The 5,652-nt window shown below is 38.8% G+C and overlaps 1 long non-coding RNA gene across 3 annotated transcripts in view; it reads left to right on the top strand.

Moving 5' to 3' along the window:
• The first annotated feature begins 4,643 nt into the window (after positions 1–4,643).
• LOC127627853 (uncharacterized) overlaps positions 4,644–5,652 on the top strand; it is a 6,274-nt gene continuing 5,265 nt past the window's right edge. The window contains exon 1 of one of the 3 annotated variants that reach the window (XR_007968579.1): positions 4,644–5,064. This is a non-coding gene — a long non-coding RNA (uncharacterized LOC127627853). Of the gene's footprint in view, positions 5,065–5,351; positions 5,490–5,652 lie in introns of those variants that run through there. The other 2 variants (XR_007968581.1, XR_007968580.1) reach the window with 2 other exon arrangements.

Genomic DNA, 5,652 nt, shown 5'->3' with positions numbered 1-5,652 from the left:
ACTCTGTACCTTCATTTAATGAATGAAATCATTGTGTAGATGGAAGACAGGCTGATATTCTTCACAATATCATCATCAGCTCTTCACAGTATCATCATCAGCTCTTCACAATATCATCATCAGCTCTTCACAGTATCATCATCAGCTCTTCACAGTATCATCATCAGCTCTTCACAGTATCATCATCAGCGCTTCATCATCAGCTCTTCACAGTATCATCATCAGCTCTTCACAGTATCATCATCAGCTCTTCACAGTATCATCACCTCTTCACAGTATCATCGTCAGCTCTTCATCATCAGCCCTTCACAGTATCATCATCAACTCTTCACAGTATCATCATCAGCTCTTCACAGTATCATTCTCAGCTCTTCACAGTATCATCATCATCAGCTCTTCACAGTATCATCATCAGCTCTTCACAGTATCATCAGCTCTTCACAGTATCATCATCAGCTCTTCACAGTATCATCAGCTCTTCACAGTATCATCATCAGCTCTTCACAGTATCATCGTCAGCTCTTCATCATCAGCCCTTCACAGTATCATCATCAACTCTTCACAGTATCATCATCAGCTCTTCACAGTATCATTCTCAGCTCTTCACAGTATCATCATCATCAGCTCCTCACAGTATCATCATCATCAGCTCTTCACAGTATCATCATCATCAGCTCTTCATCATCAGCTCTTCACAGTATCATCATCAGCTCTTTATCATCAGCTCTTCACAGTATCATCATCAGCTCTTCATCATCAGCTCTTCACAGTATCATCATCAGCTCTTCACAGTATCATCGTCAGCTCTTCATCATCAGCTCTTCACAGTATCATCATCAACTCTTCACAGTATCATCATCAGCTCTTCATCATCAGCTCTTCACAGTATCATCATCAGCTCTTCACAGTATCATCATCAGCTCTTCATCATCAGCTCTTCACATTATCATCATCAGCTCTTCACAGTATCATCATCAGCTCTTCATCATAAGCTCTTCACATTATCATCATCAGCTCTTCACAGTATCATCATCAGCTCTTCATCATCAGCTCTTCACATTATCATCATCAGCTCTTCACATTATCATCATCAGCTCTTCACATTATCATCATCAGCTCTTCATCATCAGCTCTTCACAGTATCATCATCATCATCAGCTCTTCACAGTATTATCATCATCATCAGCTCTTCACAGTGTTATCATCATCATCAGCTCTTCACAGTCATCATCATCAGCTCTTCACAGTATCATCATCATCAGCTCTTCACAGTATCATCATCATCAGCTCTTCACAGTATCATCATCAGCTCTTCACATTATCATCATCAGCTCTTCACATTATCATCATCATCAGCTCTTCACAGTATAATCATCAGCTCTTCATCATCAGCTCTTCACAGTATCATCATCAGCTCTTCATCATCAGCTCTTCACAGTATCATCATCAGCTCTTCATCATCAGCTCTTCACAGTATCATCATCAGCACTTCACAGTATCATCATCAGCACTTCACAGTATCATCATCAGCTCTTCACAGTATCATCATCAGCTCTTCACAGCATCATCATCAGCTCTTCACAGCATCATCATCAGCTCTTCATAGTATCATCATCAGCTCTTCACAGCATCATCATCAGCTCTTCATAGTATCATCATCAGCTCTTCGTCATCAGCTCTTCACAGTATCATCATTAGCTCTTCGTCATCCGCTCTTCACATTATCATCATCAGCTCTTCACAGTATCATCATCAGCTCTTCACAGTATCATCAGCTCTTCATCATCAGCTCTTCACAGTATCATCAGCTCTTCACAGTATCATCATCAGCTCTTCACAGTATCATCATCAGCTCTTCACAGTATCATCATCATCAGCTCTTCATCATCAGCTCTTCACAGTATCATCATCATCAGCTCTTCACAGTATCATCATCATCAGCTCTTCATCATCAGCTCTTCACAGTATCATCATCATCAGCTCTTCACAGTATCATCATCAGCACTTCACAGTATCATCATCAGCACTTCACAGTATCATCATCAGCTCTTCACAGTATCATCATCAGCTCTTCATCATCAGCTCTTCACATTATCATCATCATCAGCTCTTCATCATCAGCTCTTCACAGTATCATCATCATCAGCTCTTCACAGTATCATCATCATCAGCTCTTCATCATCAGCTCTTCATCATCAGCTCTTCACAGTATCATCATCATCAGCTCTTCATCATCAGCTCTTCATCGTATCATCATCAGCTCTTCATAGTATCATCATCAGCTCTTCATCATCAGCTCTTCATAGTATCATCATCATCAGCTCTTCATCATCAGCTCTTCACAGTATCATCATCATCAGCTCTTCATCATCAGCTCTTCACAGTATCATCATCATCAGCTCTTCATCATCAGCTCTTCACAGTATCATCATCATCAGCTCTTCACAGTATCATCATCATCAGCTCTTCATCATCAGCTCTTCACAGTATCATCATCAGCACCGTGATAAAGATAGTTTGCAGTTTAAATTCAGACTTTGATTGGCCATAAACCCGCTCTGTGCTGTCATAGACATGTAAATAATGTTGCATGTTATTCTTCCTCTGTTCTGCAATTAAATTATTGAAGACTGAATTAAATTTTATGGCAAACTGCTTCTAAAGTTGAACTGAAAGAAGACTGAAACATTCTTATCTTGATCAGTCTGATTTCTGCAAACTTGCACATTTAGTCATGTTTGAATGTGTTACTGCTCTACCCACAATCCTTTGAGTTTAATAATAATAAATCATCTTATAAATCTAAAAACTGAACATCTTCACAGGTCACTGTAGCTCAAACAGATCTTGATGATTCGTGACTGTTCACAGATCAGTTTTTTTCTCTTAATCATAAATCAGTGTTATAGTCTTTGAGAGGTCACATTCTTGAAACACGATAATTATGATAGAAAAACACTAGATTCACACAATCACGTGACCAAATGTGAATCTTTCAGATATTAGTTTTTATCTAAAGAACATCTGCATGAATTCAGACTGTGTGTTTAAAATGTGGAACTGAAAATCAAAGTCTGAATTTCAAACCACAAACTGTCTTTAACTAGTGTGACTATATTGTGTTTAATACATTTAATACATTACATTTATATTTAAAATGCATCATATTTTTTATATAAATGTGAAATGTGTAAATCTTCAATAAATAAATAATAGTAAATGTATATAAAATTAAAAGAAATAAGTAAGCAGCGTCATTAAATGTTTCTGTCTCCACAGTCACGTGACTCATTTTCTGTCCTTTTTTAAATAATCTGGGACATGTGCAAAGGATTGTGGGTGATCCACTAATGATACACCCGATGCATCCTCCAGAATATGTTAAAGAAGGCCGTGAAACGAGGCTGTCGTCACGATTGAGACGGTGTTGAACGGTGTTTGATGACGTGACAGATGAGATATCAGTCTAACGAGTCTGCAGTCAATCACACTTAGTGTGTCGCTCTCTGTCAGAATAATCCCGTAAGAACACGTGAACACCAAACTGCTGCAGAGATCAAATACACCGAATGTATGAGAGTCCAAACTGCACGTCAATATGAAGAAACACAAATCACACACATTTATACATCATTTGGAAATCCCGGTCCAATAAATTAGTGATCTTTGGCAGCAGATGGACTGCAGGTCAGGGAGTTTGATGTGGGTGATGCGCTCAGCTGATTAAAATAAACATGTTTATAAAGAGTGGATCAGTGTTAGTGTTTAGCACAGGCATCTTCAACCATTTTCAGTCCAAAGACCCCTTGGTGGGTAGAGAGATGGGGCCGGGACCCACGTTACATATTGTATCAAATTGAGTGTTGCGTTTTATGCCTATAAAAACATGGATGTAGGCTATTATATTATTGTATGTACGTCATGATATTTACATTTCAAAACCATTGAAATAATTATTAAATGATGCCCTGCTGAAAAGACCAGTTAAAACCAGCATAAGCTGTTTGGCTGGTTTTAGCTGTCCTTTGCTGGCAGTCTGTTCTTAGCTGGTCTCCCAGCCTGACCAGCTAAAATGTGTTCAAAACCACTTTGAAACGTGCTGACTAGCTACCAACTAAAACCAGCCAATCACCTTTAGATGGTCTTTTCAGCTGGGATGTTCAGCAGTGGTCTGCAACATTTTTGACATTTTAAAAATTCCCTGAAAATCCCTGTGCCCGTCATCCAAAACGAAAGAAAAAGATATAGAGACAAACAGACAGACAGTCAGACCCTGTTCATGCAGAATAAAACAACTTTTAGAAGTCTTCCTCTCATGTGACTGATGCTTTTATACATACTGAATATTTTAAAATTACTTGATTTCATTGAGTAAACATTTGTAATGAGGAAAACAATGACTGCGTGACCTTTAATGATGCTGGTTTGAATATCTTATCTTGAATATGTCATCTTGATAATCTCATCGTTAACTATATATTTATACCGGGCAAGTACGATATTGTTCTAAAGCAGCTGTTATCTGCTCAACCGCACAGCTGGACCAATGCAAAGCAGACGCGCGACTCGCGCGACTGAACCGGATGTGTGTCGCGCATGCGCATTGTGATGAGCTCGTGATGAGCAGTGGCCGCGTGACGTGTTTGTTCGAGCTGTCGCGAAAAGAGTGATTATCATGTTTTCTGACAGTTATAATGTTGATAACATCAAACTAACAAATAGCAGAAGAAACTGAATACACCAAAAAATACCACTGACTCATTGGGAATCTGTGTGACACACATTGTGTGTGTTATGACTGAGGCTGGAGTGAAAGGCAGACGAGGTGGTGCGGATCCAAACGCAGTTTTAACTTTCATTTAACTGAACAAACAAACTCAAAGGAAAACCCACGATGGGGAAATAAACATAAACAAAGAACTCGGGCAGGGAACACAGACCAGGAATAGCACGGTGACAACATCAAACATAATTCACTAACATTCATTCAACGATCGACAGGGGAATGGCGAACAAACAGGGTTTAAATACACTGGAGACATGATGAAGACAAACTACAATCAGGTGAGCACAATGACACAGGGCTGGCAGTGATTAGGGCCGGGGATCCTGGGAAGTGTAGTTTAGACACTAGACTAGTGACACAGAACACAGGGCAGACAACGGGAACGTGACAGCGTGTGTCTCGGGGATTATGTGGGAGTAAATGGTAAAGGTCAGCACTATAAAAAAAGTACTGTGAACTAGATAACATATGTGGGATGTAGTCATGAGTGGGTAGATAGATAGTTCATGATTCGACATTTCTGCTCAGTCGTGTCAATATCTATATATAGATCAGTATCCTGTACGACAGAAGATGTTCATGGTTTGACTTTCTACTCTGTGTTTTTGTGCTCGAGTCGTGTCAATATATATATATAATAGATCAGGATTCTTCTACACAACAGATGATGTGAATGTTTCTGCACTTCACTCATTTATTCAAGGTAATTAAAACACTTTTATCTTTAATTCTTTTATAAAAACCTTCATATCGGATTAAATACAGACAAATGTTTTTCAGTTCTCCATGTAAATCTGGACATTAATGTCAGGATTCATATTTAAATGATTGAATTACATTAAAGGAATAGTTATTTATTCATTTCT

The sequence above is a fragment of the Xyrauchen texanus genome, chromosome 34, assembly GCF_025860055.1.
Source record: "Xyrauchen texanus isolate HMW12.3.18 chromosome 34, RBS_HiC_50CHRs, whole genome shotgun sequence".
NCBI lineage: Eukaryota > Metazoa > Chordata > Actinopteri > Cypriniformes > Catostomidae > Xyrauchen > Xyrauchen texanus.
This window is presented reverse-complemented; position numbering and strand designations above follow the sequence as displayed.